We start from the raw sequence: 17,190 nt of genomic DNA, 5'->3' as shown, positions 1-17,190 counted from the left end.
GCTCCATAAAGAGAGAGACCTAGCTTTTGTCTGATAATACTTTGGTTTGCATGTGGTTGAGAAAAATGCTTCTAGGCCCTTTTCACCAATGTAGAACACTAGTAGTAAATTAGTAATTCATAATCATATGCATTTTTTTCTGTACTGTGCTTCAGTAAGCAAAAATTCAATCGCCCCCCACTAAATATGTTCTACATTGGTTCACCATAATCTTCTCTCTTATTCTCTCTACATTTTCTGTGCGCCATTTCCAGGACGCTGGCTCCCATTTTAGGGTTATCTAGGATTTTCTGTGGCCACATATTTTGTGGCGGATCCTGACATGAACGGGTGGGGAAGGGGGAATATGCTTAATAAATTAAGGCCATTAAAAAATGTATACTCACACATTATTTAGGCTACAACAAAGTTATATAGTTGCATGTATATATTTTTTAAGTTTTACACTAAAAACTAAAAAGGTGAGAGAATCCGACGGAATTTATTGAATCAAAAGTTGGAGACAAAATGATATCAATAACAACATTTTTCATATTAACTCTATTACGTACTTTCAAGAATTTGCTACGAGTCTCTTTATTTCTGTTTTGAGCACCTTAACAATATACACGATAAATTTGCGAATAATTTACATTTTTTTTTAATGTTTCCGAATCGAACTCCGAATAAAACGCAAAATATATATATATATATATAATACGTTTTATTCGCAAATAAAACTCGAATCATGAATTATTCGCAAAAAAAAAAACATGATTTTTTTTTACTTTACAAAAAAACAGTTTTTTGGGGATTTTTTTTTTGCTTCTTTGTTGTACCGAATCATTTCCGAATTATACCCGAATTAGGAATTTCTAACTCCGCCAAATTAAATCTGAACTATTCGTTTATCACTGTGGTTCTGTACGTGCATGCTTAAAAAATTCAAAATATTAATTCGGCATAATAAATTTACCCTTTGTAACTTTTACTTGAAGTGACTTCTTTACTTTATAGTACTCCTTTAATCAAAGTATTAATTAATCGACACTTGTCCTTTAGTAAGTGGGGACATATAATATATAGAGTGAGTCTATGGTACTATGCATATCACCGGTTGGTACCGTGCTACGGCTCTATATTCGAGTTTTTAAATTCTAACGGTCGATTCGAACCGTTCATCTTGTTCTTCATATTAATATGTGTTTGGAGGCCAAATTTTACATTTTTTGAAATTTTTTTACTATTTTTTGAGATATTTAGAGAATCACTTGATCTGAAAATTCTGGACCATCCAAAAACAGTGATTTTCAATAAATTTCAAAAAATAGTAAAAAAATTTCAAAAAATGTAAAATTTGGTCTCCAAACACATATTAATATGGAGAACAAGATGAACGGTTCGGATTGACTGTTAAGATTTAAAAACTCAAATATAGAGCCGTAACACGGTGCCAAGTCGTAATATGCATAGTACCATAGACTCACTCTAATATATATCCCACCATTATAACATGCTTCCATGCATATATAGTCGTTCGAACTTTCAATCAACATAATAATAATTGAGTTGATTCAATAAAAGCCTAATCTAGGAAACCTGAGGCAAAACGTCAATGAACTATAGACCTTTGTTTCTTGTCTTTTCTTTTCTTTCTTTCTTTCATTTATTTTTTTATTTTAAAATTTTTTTGCGTTGGAATCTCTTCTCACTTATCATAGTGTCAAATTAATTATTTGGGTTCGGTTCGGTAAAGTCAAAATTTCGTGAATCAAGAATGATTCAGAATTATCCGAATTAGAGATCTCAGTTCTACAGGGGAGTAGGTAAAATAAAATAAAAATGTTATGGGAAAATTTCGGAAAAAATCACGAATAATTCGGAAAAAATTCATAAAATTTTAAAGCTCGATCAACCGAATAATTCAATGTTCAATTCGACATCACCAAAAGAATAAATTATTCACAAATTATTCGCAAATCTTGTGATTGCTTCACTTATCATCACATATTTTACATGTCATCATCATATTTTTTTTTTTTTTTTTTTTTGGAATGCCCAAGTTAAAATAGAGTTTCTCGTTTCTCCGTAGCTAATACATGATGGCGTGTTTTCTAAAGTGAGTCATTAAAGTATTTCCTAACCTCATAAGTAGATTCGAAAGAAGGCATTTGTCCATTCCGACACAAGAAAAACAATTAAAGTTTTTTTTTTTCATTTTATTGGACGATTTAAAAAATTTTAAAATATATATTTATTTGAAAAAAGTTGTCCCGCCTTAATTAGTGAACATTTATGTATTTTTCTATAAAAATTAAATGTAAAAAATAATTTTGTATATTTGTTATTTTGGAAAAGCTAGCATGCTATATGTAGCATAGTGATATGGTATGCTATCTCCTCAAAAATCTAATTGAATATATTTCAATGACGAATCTAAATTGTTACAATGGATCTATTTAACGAGGGACGCGTTCACATATAAAATTTGTAAATTTTTGCATTCATTTAGTATAAAATTAAATAGTAAAAAAAATAATAAAAAATGAATGCATTAAAATTAACTCATAAATCCTCATTTTTTTACCGTTTGACTTTGTACTAAATGAATTCAAAATTTTATAATTTTTGCAATAAATACATCTCTCATAAAATAGATCGCTTTCAACGATTTAGATTTGTCTTTAAAACATATCCAATAGGTTTTGAAAAGGTAGCACCGCATGTCTAGAGATAGCACACTAGCTAGTATTATTCTTGTTATGTTGTCCCATTCTAATTTTTTTTTTCATTCCATACGATCCTAAGTTACTATTTACTTGAGCTTAATTGCTAATTTTGGGTCCTTAAAACTTGTAATATATATTGTCATATGGAGTGGATCATATAATTTTATCATGTGAAGTGAATCATATAGTTTAAAGTGCACATTTTATGCAAATACATATATATGAAGAGGGATCCACTTATTACACTATTTTTTGTGACACCCGATTACACTTTATATTTTTAAAGTTTTCAAAGTCCAAATAGTCGATCCAAATCATTTAATATGATGGATATATTAAAATGTCCTTGCATATCAAATTTTACATTTTTTGAATTTTTTTTTTACTATTTATTAAGTATTTTACAAAATTGTTATTTTCAGACCATTGAATTTTTGTACTCATCTTAATAAATATTGAAAAAAATTAAAAATATAAAATTTGATTTGCAAACACATTTTAATATATCCATCATATTAAACGGTTTAGATTAACTATTTATATTTTAAAAATATATAATATAATTTAGTGTCATAAAAAAATAATGTAGTTAGATCCAGAATGCATGTTTTGTGAAGAAAAAATTAGGTCCGTACAAAACAATACATACATCCAAAGAAAATGCTTACAAAACTCATGATAAAATATTGTTTTGTTTCGGAAATATTCGTCCTTTAACATCAGGAAATAATGTGTACACAATGATTCGCCATATCAGTGCTTGAAACTGACATGCCTCATAGGACGCACTAAAAAGGTGGTTGGAGGGGTGCCAAGTGCCAAGCATGCATTTATTCCGCGGAGACAAAAGCAAGATGCTCCAAAAGGCCAAAAGTAAATCCTGCAAGTCGGAAATAGTCGCAGTTGCGTTTCATGCAAGTGGTGGAGCCCCACATTTTATTTTGTTCAAGCTTTTTGTCAAAGACTTCTTTTTTTAACATACTTGCTATATTGACGCAACCCGTCGCTTGATATTCGGACTGAGCTGTCATCTCTGTTTAATTTGGTACATTGGTCTGATATTTCACGAGAAGCGTTGTCTACATAAATAATTAAATGACCTAGAGCTATTATATAGGGTAGAGTTAAACTTTAATTTGGAAATTTTGTACACTTTCTTAATATAATAATTATTTCAGTACCCATGCTACAGTATTTGCACTACAGCCTACAATATTCGTACTATGATCTCCACTATTTATTAGTCTAAAAACAATATTATGTAGTACTCACTAATTATTATTTTAAAATCCTAGCGGCACACCTCTTCAATGATCTCACTAATTACATAGTTATTTTTTCACAATATTCGTACTCATCTCCGCGTCAATTTTTTTCTAACAAAAATAGTTTACATTATAAGTATAAATACTTCAGTGCATGAGTATAAATACTTTCAATGCTTAGATATTAATACTTTCAGTATCATATGTAAAAATACTTAGATATTTATACCTTCGTAGATATAAATACTTGGAGTATAAGATATTAATACTTTGATGCATAACTTATAATAATCATTCCTTTTTCAGTCCCCAATCGTCCCCGCGTCAACCCTCCTCTAACAAAAATAATTGACATCATGGGTATAAATACTTTGGTGCATAAGTATAAATACTTTCAATGCCTAGATATTATTATTTTCAATGCCATATGTAAAAAATACTTGTAAGTATAGGTATAAATACTTACGTAATGACTAGCCTGAAAGTACGTTATCATGAATCTCATTTGAGAGAGAAAATTGACTAGATATTAATACTTTAGAAAGAAAAAAATTCAAATTGTAGAGTTTTTGCAGTCCCAGGAGGAAGTTATTTTTCTGCATATAATTTTTGATGCCCCCCATGGGTACAGTGCATATACTGTTATATTCGCACTATAGTACCGCACAATAAATAATTGTTCATCTCATGAATATAAATATTTCCATGCATGGGTACTAATACTTTAGGAAAAAAAATCTAGTCGTAGAGTTTTTGCGATCTTTACAGGAAGTTATTTTTTCACATTTAATTTTCAGTGATCCTCCTGCAGGTACAATACGAGTACTGTAGCGCAGGTACTATTATCAGCTCCCACTAATAATTGTACTAAATTAGATAATGTAAGGTACTTTTACAATAGTCGTGAGATATAGCATTACATGCTTATATGGACAATTTGGGGGAACTCATTGTTTAATTAACTGAAATACGCAACAATTAATCCATGTAAATCCCATAGCAATCGGTTCATAATTTAAAAATAATTAAATTGCCGAGGGTTAATAATAGTGATTCGAATTTGTTTTCAAATATAATTTGATTTTGTAATGCAAATATTATCTTAAAATTCGGTGTGGGGATATTTAAGGTATTTGGATCGATCATAGTATTAAGACAGTAGGAACGAATATATTAATGTTTTTGTGGTGAGAGTTTTATTGTTGTTCCATCCCTATACAATTGGTGACATCAAATTACACTCTTTATTTTCATAGTTTTTAAAATTCAAACAGTCAATCCAAACCGTTTAACTTGTTGGATATGTTAAAATGCGCTTGCAGATCAAATTTTACAGTTTTTGAAATTTTTTTACTATTTAATAAGTATTTAACAAAATCGCTATATTCAGACCGTTGAATTTTTGTACCCATCTTAATAAATAGTAAAAAAAATCAAAAAAATGTAAAATTTGATTTGCAAGCACATTTTAAAATATCCAACAAGTCGAACGGTTTGGATCGACTGTTTGAACTTTGTAAACATAGAAAAATCTGATGTCATCAAAAAATGATGTAATTCGATCTCTCCTCTGTATATATATATAGAGAGAGAGAGAGTGGCTAATATGCATTCGGTTGCATATGGTCCGAAGTGCTTACGGTCCAAATTTGATTTTTCAAAATCCAAACAGTCAATCTGAACCGTTCATCTTGTTCTCCATATTAATATGTGCTTGGAGACCAAATTTTATATTTTTCTGAATTTTTTTACTATTTATTAAGTATTTTACAAAATTGTTGATCCAACGGTAGCTTAACAAAACAGTAAAATCAGCAGCTACCGTTGGATCAACAATTTTGTAAAATACTTAATAAATAGTAAAAAAAATTCAGAAAAATATAAAATTTGGTCTCCAAGTACATATTAATATGGAGAACAAGATGAACGGTTCAGATCGACCGTTTGAATTTTGAAAAATCAAATTTGGACCGTAAGCACTTCGGTCCATATGCAACCGAATGCATATTAGCCACACACTCTCTATATATATATATATATATATATTCAGCATCTGTGAGAATTATTAGAAAGTTCACGGAATATGAGAGAGAGCGAGTTTTCAAAGAGAGAACTGTAGGTGCTTCACCGACAAAAGTCAGAAGGCTGTTCGATTTAGAGCATGTTCCATCATTAAAGAAAGGAAGCGAGACTGTGATCGTAATTGACCAGTACGAATTATTTGCTTCAAGATAAAAAAAATTGATGGTGTATTAGTATTATGATTTAGAAATCAATCATAAGATGATTGTTTTCTAATTTTTATTTATGTAATTAGATGATTTATTTATTATCTTATTTTTTGAGTATTTTATTATTTATACATTATTTAGGTTAATTAAGGATCTGAAATTATGAAACTCTATAAAGGAGTTAATAAATACTTTAAAATATCTCTAATCTTGATAATTAAAAAGAAACATTAATTACCAATATAAGATTAACATTTAGATTAGATTATGATCATGTTTTATAGATTATAGGACAAGGAGTTGTCAATCTAATCAAATGGATATCTGATAAAGATTAGAGGACGTTATCAAAATAAAATATTTATGCGGATTGTGTTTGTGTTATTAATGCTTTATTTGTATCTTGAAATTCTAAGGTACGAGATAATTGTTTCTTTCACATGAGAATACATATTATGTGGGTATTATCTAATATTGTTTGTAACTGACAATCATATAGATTCTACCTCAATACTGAGATCTATTATGTGGAGAAATAATAATTATCAAGAATACTAATGTTCCTCGTAAGAAGAGTGATGATATTACTGAGTTCCTTGATGAAATAATACAAGTATGTGTACATATGATTAAGAAATTAATCATAATTACTAGATTTTTTCAGAATCAAGAAACGAGTAGATTTGCAAGGATGACACGTTCCTACTTTGAATTTATTCATGGTATCACGAGACACGAAATTGACACGAAACAATTATTGCTTAGAGATCGTGATACAGCGTGGTACTTATTATCTGTGTCATTTGAATAGTTTTTAATCCAAATGTAATATTATTATTTAATCGGGAACATCAACAAACAAACAAACCGTACATAATATATCAAAATTTATTAGCAAATGATACTTTTGGAACATCAACAATTCTAAAAGAAATATCAATTCGGGAAATGCAGCAAAACTTATTTCCGTGCGTAATATATCAAAACTTTGAGAAAATAAACAAAAATATATTCAAACTTCACAAATTATTCGGATATAAATAATAAATAACTCGTGTATTGTTCGTAACGTTGTTCTTCTCATAAATAAGGGTATACAGATTGGTTGAATGTGAAAATTATTTGACCATCAGTCAAATATTGACAACATTAAATTACTTATGAGGAGGGTTCAAATGCCTCCATGTTTTTGTGCCTCCAGCATGCCTTCATCTCTCTCCATCATTTTCAAAGTTCAAACAGTCGATCCGAACCGCTCAATCTAACCTCTATACTAAAATATGTTTGAAGACCAAATTTTATATTTTTAGGAATTTTTTTACTATTTTTTTAGATAGGTACAAAAATACTGTTTTTAAATGGTTCAAATTTACTGATTTTGTACCTATCTAAAAAAATAGTAAAAAAATTCCTAAAAATATAAAATTTGGTCTCCAAACATATTTTAGTATGGATGTTAGGTTGAGCGGTTCGAATCGACTGTTTGAACTTTAAAAATAATAAAAAAAGATAGAAACATGGAGGCATTTGAACCCTCCTCGTTACTTACTCTCCAAGCTATATCTACAAGAGATATTTCATTTTTTTATATTAAAATAATATTTCAAACATCGGTGTTTGATCGAGGTCCAATCACATCGGAGATCGGACGTGTGGTACCAGGTTTCTACATTCAAAGCAATAAAAGAGCATGGAGAAAAAATTCAGAGGCGTAAGCAGCTTGGCAGTCGTACAACTATACAAGGTTCCTGCATCTTTTTTGTTTATTAGACCGAAGCGGCGCCATTACTAATTTGACAGCAATGTTACCATGCCATTCCTACCTAGCTAGAGTAGATATCTGCAGTTTAGCACATGTTTGGAAATGAAATCATATTTTACTCTAAAAATTTAATTTTTTTAACCAGATAGTTATAGATAGTGGTGCTAACTATCACATCACATGTTTAAAAATGAAAAATTTCTTACCAATTTAAAAGTCCTTGAACATAACTAATTTGTACTGGTAGCAAATGATAAGAGAGAAAAAATTAATTGTGTAAGTGAAATTTATCTCTTAAAAAAAAATTAACAATGTTTTATTTTAATGAAAAAATTCCAATAAATCTACTTTTTGTAAGACAATATTTTAATTGTAATGCAATTTTTTCTTTAAAAATGCTTTATTTCAAGACCGGAAAACCGGAGCAAAGATTTGATAAGGCTTTCTTCAAGACCGGAAAACCAGGGTGAAGATTTGTGAAGGGTTATAAATGCTATGATTCAATTAATAAAAGTTATGCATTTCTAGAGATGTTACAATTTTTTTAAGACGAACCATATATTAAGGAAAAAGAAGCAATTCATCAAACACATACAAATAATCAAAATAATAATGTAGTAATACTTAGATGATTTGAATTTTGTTCCTATAAATAACCATCAAATTGAAATTAATGATCATGAAGATGAAACTATTGAAATTAATAATGACACTTGAAGAGGACACAACGGTTAGAAGGTCATTTAGGATACCACAACTATCAACTAGACTTAGAGATTATGTGACATATACGGTACAATATCCAATAGAAATTTTTGTTTAATAAGAATGTTTTTCAACCGAATACCATACATTTCTCACTAGTATTGACAATGATTCGGAACTAAAAAATTACTAAGAAGCAATTGAGAGTCCAATTTAGTGCACGGCTATGAATGAGGAACTAAAAGCCTTAGAACAAAATGAAACTTGAAAGATTATTCTACTACCAAAAAATAAAAAACTCATTGATTGTAAATGGGTACATAAAACTAAATATAATAGTGATGATACCATAGAAAAACATAAAGTTAGACTCATAACTAACGGATTTACCCAAACATAAGGCATGGACTATAATATTGAAACCTTTGCACCGGTGGAAAAAAATGAATACTATGATAATTTTGTTTTCTATTGCCGTAAACAATGGTTGGGAGCTTTACCAAATTGATGTTAAAAATGTCTTTCTTCAAATAACACTTGAAAAAGATGTTTATATGACACTACCATCCGATCATAAATTAGAAAAGAGTAAAAATAAAGCTATTGGATGTGATATATGTTGTTTTCTTTATGTGCTAATAAAAAATTATCACATTTTAATTTTGTTTTTATGTGAATTAATAGGTTTAAAAATAAATGTCTAGAAATTATCTACATTAGTACGTTTTTTACAAACTCTTGATGACAATCAAAACAAAATTGAAATATCATAAGTTTTTACATGTGAATAGATAAAATGATGTAGATCATATCCAATGATTTTATTTTGACTTTTAAGTCTTAAATTTTGAGTTTTTAAAGTTTTTAAAAATGAAAGAATAGTGGAGACACAAAAAATGAAGGCATTTGAACTCTCCTCATATTTATATGTCAGATAGATAGTTGTTAAAACAATTCAATAAATTTTAGAACTAAATTTACCAACTATTTTGGTAAATTTAAATACAGACGAACTTTGGTCGTCTTTTTTCATACCGTGACGTTAAAATTGAACATTCAAATGGAATAAAAATAATTTATCCGGTATAATCAAAACTATTTATATGAAATTAGCATCATACCCGTGCGTTACAACGGAAACATATTTTAAAATAAAAAAGATCAAGTGTTTGATTTACAATTACAAATAAGTGGAATTGAACGACGTCGGCGAACCCAATAATCACATCGTGTTGCGGTCAAAACAGAATTACAGATTAAATTAAGAATGAAAATTTTAGAATGGGGAGAAATCTGTTTTACGACAGAGGAGCCAAACAAAGCAGACAGACAACAGAGATGGGAACTGGGGAAAGACGAGAGAGAAAAGGAGACGGGGATGGCATGTGGGTCCCACAGAGAACCCGCACGGTTGTTGGGTGGTCAAACTAAGCTTACAAGTTCGACTCGATTTGATCAGCATCCAACGTGCACGGCACCAGTCTTGGTCCCACCTGCCAGCGGTTAGGCTTACATCCGGTCAACAAAGCGTTCCTTGGAATTTTTAAGATTTCTCTCCGTTCCCTAATGGAAGGACATCTCCAGTTTACCCAGCACCCAAAGTCTTGGTTTCACCTGCCAGTGGTTAGGCCTTAGATCCGGATCCGGTCAATAAAACGTGCATTGGAATTTTAAGAATTTCTTAATTTTTCTCTCCGTTTCATAATGAATGGACATCTAGTTTCCCTCTGAAAACAGAGGCGATTGGTTTTTCTCCGTTTCATATGAATGGACATCTCCAGTTTCTCTCTTGTAAACAGAGGCGATTGGTTTTTCATGTGTTTGTTAATTCGGAGGAAATGAAGAAGGAATCATTGTTAAATGGGCCGAAGAGACGGGTGTGGGCCTAACTTTGGAGAAAAGGATTTTGGTAGGACCACTGGAAAGAAAGCAGGTGGAGATCAGCCTCATCAGGACCCCACATTATTTATTATCAGATTCATTGTCAGCGTTGATTTACCCTTTATTTATAAAAGAAGGGTTCGAATGTCTTTTCACACAGTGTCTCTATTTTTAAAAACGTTAAAATAAAACTGTTCGATGTGATTTATGTTATTTTTTTTATATATTCATAACAAATATCACATTTTGATTGTATTTTTATGTGAATCAATCATTTGAAAAAACAACGTCAAGAAATTATTCACATTAGTACGTTTACAAGCTCTTGATGGCAACCAAGACAGAGTTGAAATATCATAATTTTTTACATGTGCATAGATAACATGATGTATATTATATCCAACGGTTTATTTTAACTTTTAAGTTTTATATTTTGAGTTATTGAAGTTCTTAAAAATGAAGACATGATATACACACAAAAAATAAAAACATCTATGATAATCAACTATTACTTACCTATCATTTTGATCTTTACAAATTTATAAATATCATTTTACTTTTTTATTTTTCAAGTTATATCAAACTTATCTTACTATATATATGTCAACATCTCATTGGTCACAAGCTAGATCAAAATCGACGTTAGCATTCATTTGATAATAATATTTATGATGCCATGAGTAATAGTGTAAAAAAAATTAATTAATTTACGGTAACACAGATATCTATGTTAAAATCTTTTTGTTGGTATATTATTATACGAAAATCAACATTATATATATTGTTTATTTGTTTATATGACAACATCATTGCAATGCTAAAATAAAATAATATTTTATAATGAATGTGTTACGACCAATTTAGTTTTACTTGAAAACTTAAATAATCAAAATGTTGTCTTTTAAACCTTAAGGATTAACAATTGAATAGTGGCTAGTTATGTAACTTGCTCATTTTACATTGAAGTACCTTGTTGTGATAATATAACTTGAAAGCTCAAAATCAAGCTTCTCTGGCATGTTTGATTGTCACTGAATTGTGCGGAATGATAATTTTTAAGTTCGGAAACTCACGCCAATGAGTATGCACAAAAATAGTTATGGAAATGTGTTGAAATGCATATTCAATCATACTATAAAATAGTCGTGAAATTATATATTTTTTTTTTAGATGGGTACTTTAATAATTTAAACTGAGTATTAATAGAAAAGAAAATAAATTGGGTAAATATGTGAGTTTTTAAAACTTAGAAGGGTAAATATAGTAATATGAATTTTAGAGTGAGAAATATGTAATTTTGAGATCTATTTAAGGGAAAAATATGCTAGTTTGAGGATTAGAAGGTTAAAAACGAGCTTTCTGTATTTTAGAAGAATTTCAAAAGTTAAATATATTACATCTAAATTTTGAGGGAAATTATGTAGTTTTAATACCCTAGAAAAGTACATGTGCAATTATTTATACTTTCGAAGATAAATCATAGAAAATCTGGGACAAAGCAGATTGGACGGTTCGGACTCATATTCAAATTTGAGATGGAATTCGAATTCTTAGAAAAATATGTATATACGGAATTTGAACTTCTAATCTTGATGATGAATAAATTTACGTTATAATTTTAATTTTGTAGAACTTATTGTGCAAGATTAAAAGGTCAGAATTGGTTGGCAAATTGAAAGCTCCTGAATAAACTTTCAAAATTCAAAGTATTGGTCTCACCAAAATGAACTCAAAAATTACAATATTACAGGTACGTGCATTCCTTGTGACGTATATTAAGGGCAACTGTTTTATTTCATCATTTGAATTAAAACTTAGTCTAATTGATTTAATGTAAAATTATAAAATCATGAGCTTCTCTAATAAATTGAATGACTCTGTATAATTTATTCGTAGACATGTAAAAAGTGAAGGCTCAAATAATAATTTTAATGATTTTTTTATATATATCCAAAATTTAAATTAAATTTTAAAAAATAACCAATTTCTCGTTGGAAATGCAAAAATATCCAAACCGGTTAACGGTTAACCGAGCAAAAATATCTCACTGGTATATCCAAAGAGTGCCGACCGGTACTAGGTCGGGATCTAACTGGTATTGGGTCGGGATCCACAGGATTCCGACTGGTACTGGGTCGGGATCGAGGTTCAGGAATCTGATTGGTGTAGTTCGGTTCCAATTCTACATATAACTCCAGAATCGGTAACATTTGCGAAAATGACGACACAATTCCTAAAATCATTTCGAAAGATTGTTGGTTTATTACAGGTATTAACTGATGGTCACATCCCCCATCGGTAGACATATTAAATCTGGCTTGGATTTCCAGATTTGCTTGACTAACATTATACCCAACCAATTTATAAATATCATTCCGAAGATAATCAAAGTTGTGGTTCACGGTTAGCGGTAATGAGTATTTAGCTCGGGTACTGTAAAATACCCCATCATTATTGTATTGGATTTCTCCTCCAATATAAATCTTCACACAAATAGTTCTATCCATTTTTAGTTTCAATTGGTCTGGCAATTCAAAAAATAACAACATATAAGTAATTAAAAATTGTCCGGACCTATGAAAATTATTCTATATTATTTTACAATTTCCTAAATTATTCTAGCCCATTTTGAATATTCCTAACTTATTCTGCACCATTTTGCAATATCCTTAACTATTTTCGAATTTTATAAAATATTCTAAACCATTTTGGAATGTTCGAAAAAATTCTAAATTATTTGGACAATATCCTGAACTAGTTGAAATGAACTAATTAATTATATTACAAATTAAAATTAAAATAAAAAATAAACTATTTTTAGTCTAAACAATATATGTAATTAACCTATTTTTAGTTTCGATTGGTACAAATAACAACATAAATAATTACAAATCAATTATAAAAAATGATCTTTTTCTTTTTTATCTTCCTTTATCTTTGCCTGAGTGTCTTCCTTTCTCTCCGTCTAAGTGTGATCGTGTGCTTCGTATCTGTAGCAGATTACAAAAACGGTTAGAAGAAATAATAATTAACATAATTTCAAAAAAAGATAGATAGATAAAAGATAAAATAATTAACATAATTATTTATTTACTGATAGAGCAAGTAATATTTGTTTACTGATTTATTTTTGTATGGATGATTATAATTGATTCTAAACAATCTAAACAAATAAATTCTAAACATTTCAAACAAATAAATTCTAAACAATCTAAAAAATATTCCAAATAATTCTAAACAATATTTCCAAAAATTCTAAACAATTATATTTCAAAAATTTATAAAAATTTCGACATAATTTGCATAGAAAGAACTGGAGGAGAAATCTTCATTATATTTCAAAAATCGATAGTTAAAAAAATATAACTTGATTATAAAAAAAAAATTACTTTTTTTCTTCGTTTCGTTTCACTCTGGATGAGACTCTGATTCTTTAGAGTAAATTATGAGATCTATATGCGGATTATATAACCGAGTGAGACGAGTGAATTTCCAGTGCACTGTTAACCGAACTCTTTTCCGGTTATCCACTAAGCGGAAAAAATATGAACTTTCCGGTGCTCTGTTAACCGAACAAATAACCGGTTAGCCATCAACCGAACAAATTCTAAAGGTCCGGTTACCCGCTAACCGGAAAAATCCACAAACCCGGTCACCCACTAACCGGAAAAATAGCAAACATCCGGTTAACCAATAACCGGATTGGGCACATTTGCAATTTCATCCACTAAATGGGTAAATTACGTAATTTGTTATTAATTTTGGATATTTATAAAAAAATCGGATAATTTTATCTGGATGGATCGGCTGAAATTTTTATTAATACCCAAAAAAATTATAAAATTACAAAAACTACCCAACTTTTCATTAGAATTTGAAATCTGTCTCTTTCGGTGACTAAATAACCGAACCAAGCCCCTCTTTCTAGTTATTTAGTTACTGCATCTAGAAATTGGTCCGGTGACTAAATAACTGGTTCTAAAAAATACAATCGGCGACTAAATAAACGGTTTTGTTTTTCCGTTATTTTTTACAAAATAATTGTTTTTTTAATTAATTTATTTTTTGTATTGAAATATTATAAATATTTAATATAGTTCTTTGAAAATAGATGAAATACAATATAATTTGATTTATTAGAAAGACTGCAACAAATAACTCGGATCAACATTTTTCAGATAGGATTTTTCACGGCTGTAAGAAAATTAATATATTTCTTTATGTGTTATTGGAAAAAATAAATATGTTTTGAATGTGAGTTATTGATCGCGGTTCAAAAGTCGCTTCTAGGTAATACATCAAACTAAACTATTGTGATCCTTCTAGTACATTTAATTTTTTTTAAATTGTATCTATTTTGAGAATTTTTTTTGAATAACAATCATTAAATAACTTAAAGTTTTTATTTTTTTTCAAAAATAGATACAACTTTTTAGAAATTAAATGTACTAGAAGGATCACAATATTTTATGTATTTACCTAAAAGTGCCTTTTGAACTGTGATCAATAACTCAGAATCCAAGATTTTTTATTTTTTTTCCAATAACACATAAAGAAATATATTAATTTTTCTTACATTCACAAAAAATCTGACCTGAAAAATATTGTTTCGGATTATTTGTCGCAGTCTTTCTAATAAATCAAATTATATTGTATTCCATCTATATTCAAAGAAATGTATTCAATATTTCTAATATTTTAATACAAAAAAAATCTTTGTAAAAAAAACACACACACACACACAAAGCTGTTATTTAGTAACCGGATGTATTTCTGGAAACCGGTTATTTAGTCATTGGTCTCAATTTTTGAATCCGGTAACTAAATAATTGGAAAGAGAGGTTTTGTCCGGTTATCTAGTTACCAAAATAGACAGATTGATTGAATAAATTTTGTAATTTTATAATTTTTTTAGATATTAATAAAAATTTCGGTGGATCGGTAGCATAGTTAACTAGAAAACAAAACGTCTCTGAGTTATGATTACTCAAATGTTCAAAGTCGAACACCTCTCGTAATCGTAACTTCGTAGACTTTTATAAAAAAAAAAACAATAAATTCTTCTTATATATAAATAGAATTAAGAAAAGATTTATATTATATATGTCAATTTTGTCATATATGTACATCTATCGAGTAGCGAAAGTCATGGGGGTTGGAATAGCGTTATGTTTTCTTTTCTGCCATCATGTGCAGGATAGAGTAGCGAAAGTTATGAAGTCGACTCAGGATTTTTGTCAGAGAAAAAAAATATCGAATTAGATTTAATTAGATTTAAATAGTTAATTGAATTTAAACTTATTAACTAATTAGGTACTCTATAAAAAATAATACTTTGACTTATATTTTAACTTGTAATTCTTAATTTTCTAACTTATAATTCTAATTACCGATTATAATTCAAACAAAAATCAATTTTAACTCAAAATTTAATCCGAATTATAAATTAAATATTTGAAAAGGAGCAAAAAAATTTCCAGGGGGCAAAATCAATCTGAACGTCCCAATCTCCACTAAAACTCAAAATTCAAGAGGAAACAACTGTCCCTCCTGCGACCATGTGGATCCGCTCCTAATCGTGCATATCTTTATTTTTTATTTTAGAAGCTTTTTAGTTAAAATGATGAATATAAATCACTAATTACTTTCTACGTCATAAATCATGCATCCTTGTAAAACTACGTAAAATATAAAATTATTCGACAAATACAAAAAAAAAAAAATCAAATTTGGACAAGAAATCAATATTTCCATAGTAAATATGGCCAATTAGTTCGGAGACGATTGTTATTTGGATACATTTAAGTATCAATTAAATATAGTGCGAGTCCTAACATAAATGCAACTAAATTGTAAGGGACAGACCACAAAAAGGAGCCACGCCACATATCTTATAAATTGAAAATAACAATTTTGTTTATGAAATCTTGCAATTTTTACATACGTCAATGCATTTCAATTTCCTTATAAATGAAGTTATATTATACTTAATTACTTACTACATTTTTGAACACGTCCATCTCAATTTACTAGTTCGGTCTATAAGCGAAGTACTAATTATAGGTGAGATTACAAACACATATAACTTAAAAGTATCAATACTAGGTAAGTTCATTGTTTCAATAAAAATATTAAATAATTTTTTTGTAACCATCTTGCCATAAATAATAAACATTTCTAACATTTAAAAAATAAAAAATAAACTTACCGGAAAAATTAGTAGATTTAATCTGCGCCTCAAATTGGATGAGCATATTTCTATCTGGGATGCAAATTAATTTAAATAAGAGATGCAAATTAAATCAGTTTCCGTGATCAGTTTGAAATTTTTGTAGAAGATGTCTTATATCACTTTATTATTTATGAAAAGATGGTAACAAAAAAAATCGGATTATACTATGTTTTATGTCACAATGGGAGAAACAAGGGAATTTTTTTATCTATAGAAATTAAGAAAAAGACAGAAAGAGTATATATCATTTTTTTTATTAGTAGAAAGATCTGTAGAATTTTTACTGATTCTAAAGATAAAAAACTTGAATCAGTAAGAATTCTATCGATCCAAACTTGCACTCTGATCGGAAACAAAATAAGTAAGAATTCAATAGAATAGAATAGACATGATTTTAAATTGAAAT

Source organism: Carex rostrata, chromosome 9, assembly GCF_964058835.1.
Source record: "Carex rostrata chromosome 9, lpCarRost1.2, whole genome shotgun sequence".
Taxonomy (NCBI): Eukaryota; Viridiplantae; Streptophyta; class Magnoliopsida; order Poales; family Cyperaceae; genus Carex; species Carex rostrata.
Note: the sequence above shows the minus strand (reverse complement) of the source record.